The sequence below is a fragment of the Equus caballus genome, chromosome 1, assembly GCF_041296265.1.
Source record: "Equus caballus isolate H_3958 breed thoroughbred chromosome 1, TB-T2T, whole genome shotgun sequence".
NCBI lineage: Eukaryota > Metazoa > Chordata > Mammalia > Perissodactyla > Equidae > Equus > Equus caballus.
Window position 1 is genome coordinate 157,026,554 of NC_091684.1, and position 19,802 is coordinate 157,046,355.

The 19,802-nt window shown below is 40.5% G+C and overlaps 1 long non-coding RNA gene across 1 annotated transcript in view; it reads right to left on the minus strand.

Moving 5' to 3' along the window:
• Positions 1–288: 288 nt before the first annotated feature.
• LOC138918009 (uncharacterized) overlaps positions 289–19,802 on the minus strand; it is a 30,309-nt gene continuing 10,795 nt past the window's right edge. The window contains exons 2-3 of the long non-coding RNA XR_011426782.1: positions 919–1,097; positions 289–411 (exon numbers count right to left, since the gene is read on the minus strand). This is a non-coding gene — a long non-coding RNA (uncharacterized lncRNA). The remainder of the gene's footprint in view (positions 412–918; positions 1,098–19,802) is intronic.

Here is a 19,802-nt window from a genome sequence, read left to right on the forward strand (position 1 = left end):
TACCTTCATCTTAAAGTATTTTTTCTAAACTGCTCATTTAATTTACTAAATGAAAGAGCACATTTAAAAGCTTTTTTTATTAACAGGTAAAGATTTCAATGTGTCATTTTTCCTTTTAAGTTTTCAGGAAGTCTCTATTATGTCTTCCCAGAGGAAAAAATAGACTCTAATTTACTTAATGAGATAAATATAATCTGTCTATATTTCAACATAAACCTAGTAGAACTAATTCCTTAGTGACTAGGCAGGATTCTGCCAGTCTTTGTTGCCCTCAGACCCATTCCTCACCTTTCCCCTTTCTGCTCTGTATTACAAGGGCCTGTGTTCCCCGGTCCCTGTGTCAGCTGGCTCCCAGTTGGGTTTGGCCAATTCAGGGCACTTGTGGAGACTGCAGGCTGGGCGATTGGGAGACTGAAAGGAGAGAGTAAAGGAGAAATCAGGGTCTTTGTCCCTCCTTCCTCTCTGCCTCAGGAGGCAACTAGAGCAGTGACTGGCTCTCGTGTCTGGCGCTAGCTCCCCACTGGAGAGTCCCACCATGATTCCAGCTTTGCTGGTATGTCAGTCAACAGTCAGGGTCCAGTCAGGAAAGAGAACCCACACAATAATGTGAATAGGGAAAGTTTAAAATAAAGAATTATTCACTATAACAGACATTGGGATAATACAGGATTTAGTCAGTAAGAAATAAAGAGAAAACTAAAGAATACAAGCTCAGCAAATATAAAGAGCAGTCACAACCCCAAGGCTCAGATACAGCGTCTGAGTACGATCCTCCCCAGCCCCAGCAAGATGAAGGTCGAGATCTTGTTGGAGACAGAATAGCCTTGGCTCACCGGGTGGTAGAGACATTTGCTGCAGTGCCACCCCAGCAGAACTTGCTGAGGTACTGAAGAAGCCAGCTACAGGGAGAAGCCTCACCTTGTAATTCACTGCAAAGCCACTCTAGGGGATGCTGGGGAAAGTGCCTACAGGAGATACTGTGTGCTACTGGCTAGGGGATACTGCAGAAGCTGCATGCACTGCCGGAGCTGGACGCTGCAGAGACCGTGCATGCTGCAGGAGCTGGGCATTGCAGAAGCAGCACATCCTTAGCCACACTGGTGAAAGAAAAGCAGAGTCAGGGAGAGGAACAAACAAAACAAAACTTTCTTCCTGCAGTGTCTCACCAGCACCTTCTACTGACAAAGTTGATCATGCCAACTGATGAAGGAGAAATACTTGGAGAAATATTTACAGGGCCTATATTAGTTTGCTATTGATGCGTAATATAGTACCACCAACCCAGTAACTTAAACAACACAGATTTATTATCTCATAGCTTCTGTGAGTTAGGAGTCTGGCACATTTTGTCTGGGTCCTCTGCCCAGAGCCTCACAAGGCTGAACTCAAGATATCAGCTGGCTGCATGCTCATCTGGAGGCTCAAGGAGGAAATGATCCACTTCCAAGCTCTTTCAGGTGGCTGGCAGAATTCAATTCCTTGCAGATATAGGAGTGACGGCCCAGTTTTCTTGTTGGCTGTCAACTGGGGACCACTCTCAACAACTAGAGGCTGCTCTTGACATCTGGCTTCCTCCATAGGCCTTCTTTTTTTTTTTAAGAAATTATTTTTTTAGGAAGATTAGCCCTGAGCTAACATCTGCTGCCAATCCTCTTTTTTTCTGAGGAAGATTGGCCCTGAGCTAACATCTGTGTCCATCTTCCTCTACTCTATATGTGACACACCTGCCACAGCATGGCTTAACAAGCGGTGTGTAGGTCCGCACCTGGGATCCAGACCGGCGTACCCCGGGCCACCGAAGCAGAATGTGTGAACTTAACTGCTGCACCACCAGGCCGGCCCCCCTGCATAGGCCTTCTTAAACTTTGAATCTCTTCTCTCAGGAAGAGTCCAGTCCCTTTTAAGGGATCACCTGATTGGGCCAGGCCCACCAGGAAAAATCACCCTTTTGATTAACTCAGAGTCACTTGCTGTGGAACTTCAATTACATTTGCAAAAGTCCTTCACCTTTATCATCTGATGCAATCTAATCATGGGAGAAAAATCCATCATATTCACAGTCCCACCCACATTAAGAGGAAGCAATTACATAGGACATGTACACCAGGGAGGTGGGAATCTTGAGGGCCATCCCAAAATTTTGCCTACAGGCAATGAAGAGTGGATTTGGAGTAGAGAGGCAATAAATTGACAACTGGAACACCAGGTAACCCCAACCCCTGGGTTCCAGAAACACCACCTCCTCTCCATCCGAGGGGAAAGTGGCTGCCTACCCTTGCTAATCTCTGGATTGCCTCGCCGTCCCCTGTTATTTTTCGGTTCTTCTATCACCTATATTTTACAATACCCCGTACCAAATTCTTTGTTTGAAATACTCAGAATAATTTCTCTTTTTCTAGTTATACCCTTATTAAGACAAAGTTTTTCTGGTATCTTTTCACCCAGGCAACTTTGGGTAAAACCATAAAAGTGGCAAAGTTTATACAAGTAACTGAGGTCTGGACTATCTGCGTGTGCAATTTCCTTGTGTCCTCTCACCCTGCTCATACGCAGTCCAGATGCAGCACTTCTGTATTACAGTGGGTTGCTGTTAGGCCCATCTGACCTTATGACTTGGTGGCTCTTACAGAATCCAGCTCATAGTGGTCGGTTCTGTCCACAAGGATGCATAGTTGCATAATCACATGCTCTGTTTCTGTCAAGGCCCAGTAGCACACTAGGAGCTGATTTTCAAAAGGTCTATAGGTTTTATGTAAATGATGGGCCTTGTTCCAGAACCTAGTCTATGTGGGGCTTGCCATAAACTGCACCGCTAATCCCTCCAACATCATAGGGTCTTCCAGATCTTAAGTTCCAACCAACAGTGCTGCTTGCACCTTGGGCTCTAGGAAGTCTTCCATGTTACTCAGTAAGCAGGTTAGAATGTGGAATATGCTACCTCTAGAACCCAAAGAAGTCTACCAGGTGTTGGGCTTCCTTCTTCGTGGTGGAAGGTACAGTCACACTAGTTTGTCCTTTACTTTAGAGGGGATATCCTGGCACACTCAGACCACTGGACCTCTAAATCTTCACTGATGTCGCGGGCCACTGAATCTTCATCAGGTTCATCTCCCACCCACTGGAGAACAGGTATCTTTCCAAGGCCAACCGCATACTTGTGACTTCTTGCTTACCCAGCCTAATGAAGCCATAAATATAATAGACCAATGTGATAGTCTGCATCTCCAGGGGGTCCAGGTCCATTTGTACTGTATTGTGTCAGAGGATGGAAAGTTAACATAGCCCTAGGACAAGAACATAAATGTATACTGCTGTGTCCAGCTGTGCGCAAACTGCTTCTTATTCTCCTTTCTTACCAGGGTGGGAAAAAAATGCATTCATCATATCAACAGTCTGTATCTGAGATCATATTAATCTTCTCTAGCAGGGATACATCTGACGTAACAGACTTCACCCCATGGGCCCTGGATCTGAAAACTGACTCAGATACAGAAACTGGGCAAGGAATCATGACTTTCTATTTGGCTGGCTGCTCTCAGCCTCCTAATCATCCTTGATTTTTCCTTCTACAGATTGAGCAATACTCAAAACTCTTTATTGGTCATCCATTCACCTTGCCCCTAGACACACAATCTCTTAGCCATCTCCATAGCTCTCTCTGTGTCAGACTCCCTGAGGACTGCTCTACCCTTTCTGCTTATTATGATAACTGCGTCTGCTTTGCTTCTGTTGCTTAGGTGCTACCACCTGGCCTCTGTATCTTTAGGACCCTATCATCCCCATAGCTATCAGGGAGCTCAGTCTTGTAACAAACAGCATAGCTTACTTCTGTAGCCCTGGCCTACAGAAGATAGTCACCACTGAGTTTCTCAATGATTCTGGTGCCCCTGTATCAGCACATTCCTCATCACTTTAGTAAGTGGAGTATCGTCTCAATTCTTCAGGTTTTTCGGACTTCAGGTGGGTTTTTCGGACTTCAGGTGGGTTTTTCGGACTTACATATCTACTCCAGAATGCACGTATCTCTGTGCCTTTTAATCCTTTACTGTTTTCCAAAGCAGTCTGAATTTTCTACTTCACTTTTTCAAAGCTTCCTCAAAACCATCCATGCAGCAAGTTAACACTATTTCCCAGGGTGTTAAACCCTAGGTTAGAGAAGAATGCGTCTATATCTGTAAATTCTTCTTTATCCAATGTTACATCTCACCCCCATTAATCCAGCATCCTTAGGGTCAAGTCCCATATATACCCTCTGAGCTCCTGCCAGTACAGGAGCTATGGCTAAATCCTGGGGCTCCACTAGCATATGGTCCATTTCCTCCCCTAGCAGCTAAACAAAGTGCTAGGTTATATTGTTTTGACCATAGTAATTAGTCTGGTACCAGCAGGGGAGATGGGGGTTGATTATGGGGAGTGGGTACCGATTGTCTTACAAGGTAAGGACCTCTATCATCTTCAAGGGGAGGAGGATCACTGGCATTTAACGGGAAGGAAAGGGCTACTTCTTCAAGCCCAGAGGATCCAGGGGAATCCAAGGATGAAGATTTTCAAGTTCATCAACCCAGATGAGATACCCCCATCTCCAGTTTCAGGGTCCCACTCCTTCCTATTCAAGACCCTAACCTTGATGTAACAGACTTGGTGTGGCTGAGAAGTCACTCTTCTATGGAGTTTTGCTACTATTGTAAACTCCTGAGCCTGATCTTCAACTTTTGCAGCCATCGGCTACAGGATTTGAAAGTCTACTTATATGCTGCCAAGAAGGCCCTCGGCTTTCACATTCATCTTGAATTGGAGGTTAATTGCCCTCCATATTGCATTATTTTTTCTCCAATGCTTCAATAGTATACAGCAAGAGCCATTTAATTCCAGAGTCCTTGTAATTACTACTTCCCCTAAACATCTCAAAGACCTGAGTTATTACACCCTGCAGTGCACTCTTTCCGCTAGAGCCCTATCCCAGTTCACCATCAGTGAAAACTGTAACCATTGCACAGCTGCAGCATGCCGGGCACTATCAATACTCCACCTACTATGGGTGATGGGATCCATTGCTAGCCAGCCAGTGAGCTGTCAGTGCTAGGACAGCATGGGCACCAACTTTCCTAGAAGGGATTCCTCAGGATACAGATTCTGAGGCAGAGATTTGCATGTAAGAGGCTTATGGGAAGGTTCTTTCAGGAACGATAACTGTAAGGAAGTGAAGGAGGTAGGATTGGGAAGAAGGAGATGAGTTGAACTGCTTAGAAGTTGCATCAGCGGTGTTAGTTGATCTGTGGGGAGCTCTGGAGGTACAAATGACCCTTCAAGTTGTCTTAAATAGAGGCAAGGGGCCAAGTCTTTGTACACCTTCAGCAATTAATCATTGGATACAGGCATCCCCTGGGAAGAGGTGTAAACTTAGGCAAGTCAATGCCCTTCAGCAAGGAGCTCAGCTGTGTGAGCCATCAGCGGCAGCATATCCAGCTTGTGGGAGAATTAGCACCTCTGTCCTGAAGGAGGAATCTGGGCAGCAAACCACAACATCTACTATAATTAGTTTCTGCTAACACCAGACAGATTTACAAGCCAAGAGAAAAAGAGATGTATTGAAGCCATCCAAAAGAGATGAGACAACTATCACATTCTTGAAGGGGTTTGCTTCTAAGACAGGAATCCTGGGGAAATGATGGGTTAATGATGAAAGAATACTTTTGACATTTATAAAGAAGAAAACTGAGACCATTTATAACTTCCTTGACATCCATGATCACGCCTTTCTCTGAGACTCTTCCTACCTATCTGATCACTCCCAGTTCCCTTCACTGACTCCTTTTCTGCCGTCTTCTGCCTCCCCACACCCCTAAAGGTGTGGCCTGTGTTTCCTCTTCAGCCCTCTTTTCACTCTGTACTTTATTCCTTGCCTATTTCATTTTATCCCTTAGATGTGAATGATACCCAGATCTACACTGCCAGTTCTCACCTCACTTCTGAGCTCCAGAATCTAATTTCCTGCTACCTGCTGGCCATCCCTTCCATCCCACCTCAAATGCAGCACGTTCAAAACCAAATTCCTTAATATAACATTCAAAGGCCATCACAATCTGGCCCCAATTGAGATATTCCTCCTCTACATTCACTGACATTCTGCCTTTTCTGCTGGTTATTTTCTAGATACGTGTGCTTTTTTGTGTCTTTGTATCTTTACACATACTGTTCCTTCTGCCTGGGATGCCCTATTTATCCTTTTCCATTTATCAGAATTCAATGCATTGTCCAAATCCCAAGTTTCATATTACCTTATTTAAGAAGTCTTTCTTAATACCACCATCAGAATTAATCTCTTCACTTTGTTTATACCTCCAATAAAGCAGTTACCATAGTCGACCCTGTATTCTAGTTACTAAATTTGTATCTGTCTCTCTCACTAGGTTGTGAACTCTCTCAGGACTTGCAGGTCAAGTTGTTTCACTCATCTTTAGACATTCATTACCTAGCTCAGTCTGCTACTCATGGTAGGATTTATATTAGTTAGGGTACATCTTTTGCAGCTGTAACAAGGAATAAGGTAATAGTGGCTCAAACAAGATAGAAGTCTATCTCTCTCACACAGGGACACAGGCTCCTTGTAGCTTGTAGCTCTGTCATCACTTGAATGTTGGCCTCATCTATATGTCCCAGAGAGCCCCACCATGTCCACATATCAGGCAGCAGAATGGAGAAGAAGGGTTGGAGAGAAGGGACACACCCTCTCCATGCCATGATCTGGAATCGTGTAGACACTTCCACTCACATCCCATTGGACAGAATTCAGCCATGTGGCACACTTAGATGTGGGAGAGGCTGGGAGATGGAGCCTTTCACCGAACAGCCACGTACACAGGTGAAACATTGGGAAGATGGAGAGAATGGATGTTGGAAAGCAACTAGCAGTTTTGCCACAGAATCAATGGATGCCTGCTTTTAAAAATAACAAACACATTCACTTCACTCACAGAAGCATGTAGCAGATTGGGAAAGAGGAAAGGCAGAAAAGAAAAGAGGAGGGACGACTGCAACAAGATACTTGCTGAGTGGGAAAGAGAAGAGAGAATGAGAGGGCATCCGTGTGCCCTCCTCCTCAGTCGGCCTTACCACTAGATGCCCCTGGCTGGCTGGGGTCCAGTTCTCTCTCAATAAGATGGCCTTTCCTCTCTCAGCAAGGACTTCTTCAAAGTCACTTGGGCCTCACAATGGGATTCGCATTTCTGATTTGTGTCAGAAATAAGAAACAACTCAGGATGGTCACAGCCAATGATGATTCCAAGTAATTAGGTACCTCACCTATTAAGAGCTCTTTCTCCTTCAAATACTGTTTACCCCAAACTTTCTAGAATAGCTGTGTTTTCCCTTCTATTTAAGGGAGGAAGAGGACAGGGAATGGGAAGATAGACCCACAGGAAAGACTTGAGGAGAAATTTCCAGTCCTCTGCTTATACCGTATTCTCTGTATTAACCAAATTTTAAGGGCTTGATTTATTAGTGGGACTAGGGTTTGTCCAATGTCCTTTCCATAATTTATTTATTCTCTCTCTCTCTCTCTCTTTCTCCCTCCCTCCACCTCTATTGTGCTATAAATAACTCAGTAGCCCTAATTGTTATAAAAGTCATACGTATTTCTTAAAAGGAGGCATATCCCAAAACTCAAAACAACTCAAATATCCACCAAGAAGAGAACAGATAAACAAACTGGAGTTCACACAATGGCATAGTATGCAACATAACAAGGATCAAATTACTGGTGCACACAACGTGGGAAAATCTCAAATTCATTATGCTAAACAAAGAAGACAGACACAAAAGAGTACATTTTGTATGATTCCATTTACACTGGAAAAACTAATAATAAATAAATATATAAAACTAATAATATATATAATAAATATATAAATATATAAATAAATATATAAAACTAACAAATATAAAAACTAATAATAAATAAATAAATAATAGAACTGGCAAAACTAATCTATAGTGATGGAAAGCAAAAATGTGGTTCCCTGGGCCTGAAGGGAAGGGGGTTGACTAATTAGAGGCATAAGGAAATTTTTTGGCTTTATTTTATTTTTATTTTTCATTGTGGTAAAATACACATAACATAAAATTTACCATTTAAATCATTTTTAATGTACAGATTTGTGGCATTAAGTACATTCACATTGTTGTGCAACCATCACTACCTTCCATCTTCAGAATGTTTTCATCTTCCCCAACTGAAACTCTGTACCTATTAAACACTAACATCCCCCCTCTCCTTAACCCAATAACTGCCATTCTCCTTTCTATCTCCATGAATTTGGCTACTCCAGGTACCTCATGTAAAGGAATCACACAAAATTTGTTCATTTGTGACTGGCTTATTTCACTTAGCATAATGTCTTCAAAGTCCATTCATGCTGTAACATGTGTCAGAATTTCCTTCCTTTTTAAGGCTGAATAACATGCCATTGCATGTATATCCCACATTTTGTTTATCCATTCATCCATCAATAGACATGTGTTGCTTCCACCTTTTGGCTATTGTGAATAATGCTACTATGAACATGGGTGTACAAATATTCGTTCAAGTCCCTGCTTTCACTTCTTTTTGGTGTGTATTTAGAAGTGGAATAGCTGGATCGTATGGTAATTCTATGTTTAATTTTTGAGGAATTGTCACAGCATTTTCCACAACAGCTGCACCATTTTTTTTTTTAAAGATTTTATTTTTTCCTTTTTATCCCCAAAGCCCCCCAGTACATAGTTGTGTATTCTTCATTGTGGGTTCTTCTAGTTGTGGCATGTGGGACGCTGCCTCAGCGTGGTCTGATGAGCAGTGCCATGTCCGCGCCCAGGATTCGAACTAACGAAACACTGGGCCGCCTGCAGCGGAGGGCACAAACTTAACCACTCGGCCACGGGGCCAGCCCCTGCAGCTGCACCATTTTACATTCTCACCAGCAATGCACAAGGGCTCCAATTTCTCCACATCCTTGCCAACACTTGTTATTTTCTGGGGTTTTTGTGTTTGTGTGTGTGTGTGTGTGTGTGTGTGTGTTCATTGCGGTAACGTTGGCTTATAACATTACATAAATTTCAGGTGTACATAGTAATATATTTCAATTTCTGTGTAGATTACATCATGTTCACCACCCAAAGACTAATTACAATCCATCGCCACACTTATGTGCCTAATCACCCCTTTCACCCTCCTGCCTCCCCCTTCCCCTTGGTAGCCACTAATATAATCTCTGTTTCTATGTGTTTGTTTGTCATTGGTTTTTTTTTTAATAATAGACATCCTAACGGATGTGAAGTGTTATCTCATTGTGTTTTTGACTTGCATTTTCCTAATGATTAATGATGTTCAGCATATTTTCATTTGCTTATTGGATATTTGTGTATCTCCTTCGGAGAAATGCTTATTCAAGTCTTTTGTGCATTTTTCAATTGGGTTGTTTGTTTTTTTATTGTTGAGTTGTAGGAGTTCTTTATATATTCTGGATATCAATCCCTTATCAGATGTATGATTTGCAAATATTTTCTGCCTTACCATGGGTTGCTTTTTCACTTTGTTGACAGTGTCATTTGATGCACACAAGTTTTAAATTTTGATGAAGTAGAACTTAGCTATTTTTTCTTCTGTTGCCTGTGCTTTTTGTACCATATCCAAAAAGTCTGCCAAATCCAGTACAATGAAACTTTTCCCCTATGTTTTTATCTATGAGTTTCATAATTTTAGCTCTTACATTTAGGTCTTTGATCCGTATTGACTTGTTTTTTGTATATGGTGTAAGGTAAGGGTCCAACTTCATTTTTTTGCATTTTTTTGATCCAGTTTTCCTAACACCACTTATTAACAAGACTGCCCTTTCTCCATTGAATGGTCTTGATACCCTTGTTGAAAATCATTTGACCATATAAGTGAGGGTTTATTTCTGGGCTCTCTATTCTATTCCTTTGGTCTGAATGTCTGTCTTCATGCCAGAACCACACTGTTTTGATTACCCTAGGTTTGTAGCAAGTTTCGAAATTGGGAATTGTGAGACCTCCAACTTTGTTCTTCTTTTTCAAGATTGTTTTGCCTATTCAAGGTCTCTTGGGATTCCACATGAATTTTAGGATGGATCTTTCTATTTCTGCAAAAGATGTTGAGATTTTGATAGGGATCATATTGAATCCATAGATCACTTTGGGTAGTGTTAACATCTTAAACAAGGAAATTTTCTGATGATGGAAAAGTTCTATATCTTGATTGTGATGATACTCACGAGTATATACCTTGTTTCAAAATTCATAGTGCTGTATACTTAAAATGAATATGTTTTATTGCATGTAAATTACACCTCAATAAATTGATTAAAAACTTTTAAAAGATACCCATAGACTGGGTGCTGGAGAAATCTGTGCCAATGGACACAAGCGAAAAAAAAGAAAAAAAAAGCCCCAAGAAAAGCCTTTTCTCTCTAGACAAAGCACCCAGAAAGGAGCAGCCTAACAAGACAGAAAACTGAACAGTAACCTTGGGCCACAGGCCTTTAGGCCTCTTCCTACAGAACCAACATAATTTACATCCTCCCTTGATTTTTTGGATATTGTATTCTCTGACCTTCTTCTGTCTTTTCAACTACCTCTTCTAAGCCTGTCCTAAGCCTTATTGTCTTCTCCTAATTGTCAGTAGGCTTCAGCCTCACTCAAATGAAAGTAATGACATAGTACCCCAAATGTGACTATCCAACCATCTACATCCTACATCCAAACCTACGAGCAGGCTCTGAATTATTCCTGCATCTTCAGGCCTCACATTTGCTCATGCAGCTCGCTCAACCTGAAATACACTTCTCCATCCATCAAAATCCTTCTTAACTTTCAAGTCCCAGCTGAAGGGCTCCGTTAAGCTTTCCCAAATCTCCCAGTCAGAATAACTGCTCCTTCCTCTGTTCTGTGCTTGTTTCATTCTATCCCCTGTACTAGATGCCAAAGTCCTTTGGCCTAGGAATTGAGTTTGTTTATTTTACATGTATCACCTGCCAGTGCCCTAGATAAATTTGACAGATGAATGAATGAATAATTTGGTCTTCAAATTATAGGATACTCCTAGAATTTTATAGGACTCTTATAACTTCATAAAGCTCTTATAGCTTTATAGAAAACAGATTAAACATGAGAGAAAGGTGTGGTCCATAAATATATGCATGGGGCCATGGGGGTGTGTGAAGCCCAAATGTAGATATATTAGGTGTAGATCTCAAGGTATGTTCTTGGAAGGAAACCTAGAGATGCTCATGGAGAAGATGTTGAGCAGTTATGTTGGTGGGGGTGGTGGAGGAACATACGCAAATAAAAGAAAAGATTAGGAATGGTTTATATATGAGGAGATTGAGGGGGAGATGTGGGACAATGAGAAAGAATGACTATACCTGTGGGCAGTCCTAGCCTTTTGAATAAGCAGGGGTTTTCATTCCCATCCCTACTCCACCTTAACTAACACATACTTTAGCTATTTTTATCTCATTATTGTTTCATTCCTTTGCTTCTTGAAGATTTCTTCATAAAATGAAAATACCCCTGGGAAGCATTCAGCTCCCATCAATTAACAATTTAGTTACCAATTAAGCCAGTATGTAAAAGCCAAATCTTAAAGAAAATAGGGTGTGGTGGTCAGTTTTATATATCAGCTTGGCTAGACTATAGTTCCCAGTTATTCAATCTGTCCTGAAGGAAGGAAGGGCATCAAAGAAGTGGGGTGTACAGAGTGGTTATATACCCTCAAAGAGGATGTTTCACATATGATTGAAAAGTCCCTTTTATGATAGTCACGAGACTGCTCTGTCAGCACAGCAATTGATGGACACAGCAGGGTGGCAGGTCTGTTTTCTCAAGCTGGGTGATCACAGGTGAGCGCAGCAATCAGTTCCTAGCCTAGGGAAAGATGCCTATCCTTAAGGAAATGCCAATGTAGGGGGAAATTGTACCTTTATCTTAAGGGCGTTTGTTCTTGCCATGGGAAATGCTTAAAGCTGATACACAATGCATGCTCGATAGCCTTGTCAGGCCCTTTTGGAAAAACAAAGTCATGCCAAATTAGGTTCACACCAAATGGCTTCCTCATGTACTCCAATATATCCTGTTGCTTGCCATTTCTATTTGTCAAATCAAACACTAATTTAGGTGTTACAGTGAAGGTATTTTGTAGATGTGAATTAAATCCATAATCATTGACCCGAAGTAAGAGAGATTATCCTAGATAATCTGGGTGGGCCTCATTCAATCAGTTAAAAGGTTTTAAGAGCAAAACTAAAGACCCTCTGAAGAAAAAGAAATTTCTGTGTGGATAACAGCTTTGGCTGGTGCCCAAGAGTCCCAGTCTGCCCTTCCTGATGGCCTACTCTATCAGTGTGCCTTGCCAGCCACCACAATAGTGTAAGCCAATTCCCTGCAATAAATCTCTTATTATATATCTCTTCTTGGATCTGTTTCTCTGGTTGAACCCTGACTGAGGGTTGGCCTGGGAGAGGCTTGTGCACTGAGGAGTAAAGGAAGAGGAGCAGGCAGCAAACGGGGTGCTGACAGAGGAGATGATTTGACAGTTCTGCCCAAGGCAGGCTCTATTTGGGAAAATAAAAAGAAAGGCCAGAAAAGACAGGAGCCAGAGCACACTGAGAGTTCAGAGTAAAGAAAGGTTGAAAAGATGGGGAGATTGCACCGCATTCTCACTCTTCTTCAGCAGCTTTAGTTACTGGCTGCAGTGGGAAGGAGAGGGCGTATGGACTTTCTAATGGAACCTGGTATCTGCAGATTTTGTGAAAGTTATTCCTTAGAACAGCACAAGCTCACTTTGGCTTCTTTGTGCATTTCTCTTTTTTTGTGTAACCAGAGAGCCAAATGCATACCTTTGTGGTTAATACTTCCAGACTCATCTACAAAGTTAAAGGCATCTGGGAAAAAAAGAACAGAGAGGGAATTGGGTTCTTTCTATATCCAAAGTATTTTCCCCAAATACCATGAATAACTCTGGCAAATTTTCCAGAAACTAGTAGGTATTCTAAACTAAGTATGTATTTGAATAACTTAACATCAAGAATATAATTTAAAGTAGGAAAAATAGGATGTGTGGATAAATACACACTTACATAAGCAAGTTAGTAAAAAAGATGGCAATGTATATGAACTTTGAAAGAAATAAGAAAATGACCCTTGACTATGGTACAGCCTTCAAGGAACTCTAAGAAGGCAACTACATGGGCGTGATAAAAACCAGGAATAAGTGAAAAGTTAGAGACCAAAACTGGACAGGCTTAAAACTGTACCAAAAATTAAAGGAGTCAGCAATTGGATGAGAAATATAAAAAAATAAGCTAGTAGGCTAGAATTTTTCACATAGAAATTACATGAAAAAGAAGTAAGTTGAAATAAATTAGAAAATCGTTGTAGTAAAAGTTTCTTCTGAAGGAAACAAACTGCTGATACACACAACAATACGGATGAATCTTAAAAAGATTACGCTGAGTGAAAGAAGCCTACGCTGAAGAGCGTATCCTGTGTGATTCCTTTTACACAGAGTTCTGAAACAGGAAAGACTGATCTATGGTGGAAACTAATCAAAACAGTGGTTAGTTCTAGGGGGTAAGGAAAGGGATTGACTGACTAGAATGAGCAAAAAGAAACTTCCTAGGGCAATTATTAGTCATCAGGAAAAAAGAAATTAAATGCAAGTTAGAACTATGATGAATCACTCCAACGAAAACTATGCCCAAGGGACCAGCCCATGGCTGAGTGGTTAAGTTCATGCGCTCTGCTTTGGTGGCCCAGGATTTCACTGGTTTGGATCCTGGGCACGGACATGGCATGGCTCATCAGGCCATGCTCAGGCAGCATCCCACATAGCACAACCAGAGGCACTCACACCTAGATAATACAACTATGTGCTGGGGGTGGGGGGGGGGTGGACTTGCGGGGAAGAAGAAGAAAAAAAAAAGGAAGAAGATTGGCAACAGTTGTTAGCTCACATGTCAATCTTTAAAAAAAAAAAAAAAAGTATGCCCAAGAATAGGCATATAAATCAATGGAATAGAACTGAAAGTACAGAAATAAAACCATACATTTGTGGTCAATTACTTTTCCACAAAAGGACCAACACAATTCAATAGGAAAATAATAGCCTTTTTAACAAGTGATCCTGGGACATGTGGATATCCACATGCAAAAGAATCTGTTTGGACCCTTACCTCACACCATATACAAAAATTAAATCAAAGCAGGTTATAGACCTATACGTAAGAGCTAAAGCAATAAAACTCTTAGAAGGAAATACAGGTATAAATATTCTATGACTTTGGATTAGGCAATGATTTCTTAGATACGACACCAAAACCACAAGCAAAAAAAGAAAAATAGATAAATTGGAATTCAACAAAATTAAATGAAAAAGACGGACAATACCAAGTGTTGGTGAGGATAACAAGTGATGCTTCATACTTTCCTAATGGAGGTATAAAATGGCATAAGCACTTTGTATAACTGGCAGTTTCTTACCAAGTTAAAGATATATCTATCCCAGCAATTCCACTCCTAGGTATTACCTAAGAGAAATGATGGATAACTATGAAGATTCTCATGAAATTCTTTTTGTGGAGAATGTTGTTGACTCAGTAGCCCCAGTGCAAGGACGTTCCTCAGCAAGATGACAGCAAGGAAGTTCTGGTGCTGCCTATTTGGGGGCAGAGTTAAAGCTAAGGGTCCCTCTTTGGAAATCTTTAACTATCCAGCTACCAAGAATCATTAATAAACCTTTACAAAAAGACAAAGTGATATTTACTGAGTACTAGGATATGACAGGCACTGTGTTACGTGGTTAATCTCATTTAGGCCTCACCAGAACCCTAGAAGTGAATATAACGATAATATTGCCTTCATTTTCCAAATAAAGTAACTAAAGTTCAGAGAAGTTAGCAGCTTGCCCTTGGTCACCTATGTAAATACGTGCTTGTACATGCCATGGTTAAAAGAAGTAAATCTGTTTATCTTTGGGTTTCCAGTGTCTAGCACATATTGATTGTATAAATGAATGAATGAACAAACTAACAAATGATGGAAACACTTGACTGTCTGACCTCAGAGAACACATGAGAATCTCTATTCTACACTAACTCCAACTAACAGCTCTATTTCTAAGACACAATTTTATAATTCAAGGTTTTGTTTTGTTTTACATATAGATGCTATAAAGCTTTAGCTTTGACCAGCCAGTGAAATTTTTTTTTCAAAATTCTGAAAGGCTAGCAGGGTCCCTAAAATTAACTTACTGGAAATAAAACAAAAAATTATGTAGTAATTACTTAAAGAAGTCAGTAGTAATTACTGTCCTACTCTATCAGGTGGGTAAATGCACATGTTGGTAGCAGAGGCACTTACAATACCCATATTAGTTAAAATAAATAATACTAGCTGCTGTAACAGATGCACCCTGGAATCTCCCAGTCTTAACCAAATAAAAGTTTATTTCTCCTTCACCATATAGTTCTGTGGAGGTCAGTAGGTTGTGGGGGCTCTGCTCCACATAGTCATTCACGGACCCAGACTCTTTCATCGTAGTCTGTGCCTTCCTCTAGATACTCAGAGTTCTCTCTATTTACCCTAGAGACTGGGAAAGTGAGGATTACTTGAACTTTTTATGGGGTGGGCATGGAACTGGCACATATCACTTTTATTATGTTTTATTAGCCAGAACTCAGACAGAAGGCCCCAACTAACTGCAAGCTATATGCCCCAAGGAAGAAGAGGACAAGGATATTGACATGGATGCTGACAAGAATGAGCAGTCTGTGGAGAAACACCCCAAACTGGGGGGAGAAAACTTTTGAAACGCAACAAAAAGGGATGTTAAGCCTACTATGACATCTAGAATATGATATGGCTGTTTAAAACAGATAACTATTTATATAATGAAAATATCAAATAAAATTAAATTATAAAGAAGAAGAAAATAGGTATAAATGGATCACAACCAGCTAAAAATATATGTATATTTATTGTTAATAATCAAAAGAATCAGAATTCTTTTATATCTAAAGTTTAGTGCAAAGAAAGAAAAAAAAAAAAGGAATAAGGAAGGTAAACTGACTCCATAATTGTGCTTAATCTGCCCAGAAGTTGGGCTAAATGGAGATAACAGGGGTCAATGGTCCCTGTTCTGGCCACTGATCGCTGTGTAACAAACTACCCCAAAACAATTTTATAGGTCATGAATTTAAGCAAGACTCAGCTGGAGAAATCTGTTTCACTAAGCATTGATGGAAGACACTTGGCATTAATCTGGGAGGTGGAGTGGTCTAGAGGGTCCAAGATGGGTTCACTCATATTTCTAGCATCTTGCTAGAAGACAGGCTCAGTGGGGACTGTTGACTTGAGCATCTACACATGGCTTCTCTAAAACAGTGACCTCAGGGTAGTTGGACTTCTTACATAACAGCAGGATTCCTGAGGAGTGAGGGTAGCTATACTTATATCAGATAAAATAGACTTTAAATAAAAAACTGTCACAAGAGACAAAGAAGGACATTATATAATGAGAAAGGAGTCAATACACCAAAAAGATATAACAATTATAAATATATATGCACCCAACATCACAGCACCTAAATATATCAAAGCAAACTGACAAAACTGAAGGGAGAAATAGACAGCAATACAATAACATTAGAAGGCTTCGATACCTCACTTTCAATAATGAACAAAACATCCAGATAGAAGATCAATAAGGAAACAGACAACTTGAATAACACTATAGACCAAATGGACCTAACAGACACATACAGAACATTCCACCCAACAGCAGCAGAATACGTATTCTTCTCAAGGGCGCATGGATCTTTCTCCAGGATAAATCATACGTTAGGTCACAAAACAAGTCTTAACAAGTTTAATTAGACTGAAATCATACCTGGACATAAAAATTGCTCACTAACAATCAGAGATTCTAAACTGCGTGCATATGAGGTTTTCTGTAAAAATCTACCATTCTCTATACATTTTCCTAAGGGAGATAAAGAGGAAAAACCAGAAGATTTATATGATGTGTCAGCCCAGCGCACCTACTATTACATTTGCCTAACCTCATTGGACATGGCAGAATCTCATACATTCTGTGAGCTTTGATGGGCCAAAACAGTAAGATAGCCAGGAATTATATTCTCCTTTCTTAGTCACAACAATACCACACTTGTCATCTTTGTCAAGGGTATAAATATCTCACTCATCCTCCAACCAAATTTTCTTAGAAAAATTACCACTTAAATCATTTAAGTGGTTAGATTGCACAGGCCAAATTTAGATGGGCTGGCAGTTTGCAATTAACAAAAGCTTTGTAATTTGTGGGATTAATTTTTTTTACTACATATTTCCCAAGTTCTCTTAAGGTGTTTATAAATTTAACTTCTTTTATTTAAAAAAAGGTGAATAATTTCTAGAGATCTGCTGTACAACATTGTACCTATAGTCAATAATAATATATTGAACGCTTAAAAATTTAAGAGGATAATTTTACGTTGTGTTCTTTCCACAATAAAAAAAAAACACAAAAATAACTGAATTGCCAAGAGGATTCTAACAAGTATCAGGGTTAGTTAAGACCCCAAGTCCAGGACTCCAAAGTGTGGGACGGATAGCTTGTTACAATCATCAGATACTGGATTTGGGGACTTAAATCCCACACACTTGGTGACATTTGCTCAAAACTAAGCAGAGGAAGGAAATCTAACAATATAAAAAGAAACATGAATCAGGACTTTTGGTCAGCTCTGTGGTGACGCTAAAGCATGAGAGTGGAACAACTCAGTTCACAAACTTCCCTTTTGTAACAATACTAAGGAGCAGAGAGCCCATGAATTTCCTCACTACAAGTCAGTGTACACAACACAGTCCAATCACACCTGCCTCTTCCAAGGCAAAAAAGAAAAGGGCAACGGTCAGAATCACTGTAGCTTTGAAGCTGCAGAATATTCCATATACCTCCATATTCAGTGCATGCTCCTCGAAAAAAAATCAAACAGTACATAGAAGTCTAGAATGTAAATAATGAAAGTTGTTCTCTCCTCCCCACTTTGATGTGTATCCCTATACTTTGATATCATTTTGATATGCACCCTCCCAGTTTGGTGCGCACGTATACCTACACACACACACACACACACACACGTGTATGCACACGTGCACACATATAATATTTGAAATAAATGGTATTATCCTAACCATATCATTCTGCAATTTTTTTCCTCACTTAAAATTGTACACATGTACCTGATTTTTTCTATTGGCTGCACAGTATTACATATGACTATTTAAACAATCACTCATTGATGGGATACTTTTCATTTTATTTCATTTCTTTTTTCTATTTTTAAACATTGTTATTTATAGAAGTAATACTTCCACAGTTTTAAAAATTCAGACTGTAAGAAGAGTCTGAAATGAGAAACAAAAATCTCCCACCTCCCGTCCCCACAAACGCCACCACTCCCACACCCTTTATTCACAGGTTTTATTACCAGTTTCTGATTTAAGTTCTACTGCTGGTTACTACTGAAACTGTATGTAATACATTTCTACTTCTTCTTCTTGATTTATCAACTATAAGTATTATCTATTGACTCTTCATGATGAAAAATTAGGAACGTCTGGTTTAAATTAGTAAATTCAGACATAGAGGAAAACAAAATATGGCATTTGGTTAGGGAACAGTCTCAGCCTGCTGCTAATAATGAGTCATCTTTTGTGGCAACACAACTTGGTTGCTACAAGTAATATTTTAATTATAGAAATATAGTAATTTAGTAATAACTTGGATTTAGCTATAGATAAACTCCTCCAGGATACGGAATGTCTCAGTTCACATCATGGTCCTGCTGCGAATTAACTTTGTGACTGTAAACACAGTACTTAACCTCTCGGTGCCCTAGTTTCTTATCTCTTCAAATAGGAGTAATAACTATCTCACAGATCTGAAAGAGGATCAAATTAAATCACACCTTTGAAAGAGCTTTGTAAACCACAGAGGTATCATTAGCACCTTTCCCTTTGGCCATCTCTGTCATTCCTGAGCCAGTGCCAGGCAAACAGGGCAGACAGGTCAGGCCGCCAGGTCAGGAATCCTCACCGCGCCCTGGTGCTTCTCAGGTTTCAGCCCCTAAGAGATCTGATGGAATGGTGGTGCCAGCCAGAGCTGAAGCTGAACCAGCAGTTAAATTAGCAGGGTCTATCAAGGATAAGAGGTCCTAAAGCAAAACCAAAAGGTGGAAGCAGGAGAAATAGATGTCTGTTGCCATTGGTGGTAGCAATGGAGGCACCAACACCCTCAGAATAGGATTGAAGTGCCTGACATGGGGATGCAGAGTGCGATGGGAGAAGCCCATGGGTGTAGGCATCAGATATCTAAGTCTTTGAGACAGTCCGTGGAAGCAGATCCTGAGACAAAAGGGCAGAAGGGGAGAGAACGGATCCTGGCTGCAGACAGGAATATATCATTGCCATGGGTTACTACCACAGTCCCAGGGTACAAGAGTCACATGGGAGAGCTCAGACCCAGAAGCCTCTGGAGCCCTCACTCTACTCTCTTGAATTCAGCTTTCATTCTCTAAAAATGATCTTTCTTGCGCTAGCTCATTCGTAGACTCATGAGGAAAGTTTGTTCTGTAATTAATCTAAACATTTCCATAAGAATACAGCAGCTAGAACTTTCTTGTCAAGGGCGGCACTTCACAGTTCTGGAGCGCACCCCCTTGCTGTGAGCCAGTAAGTCTGGTTTCATC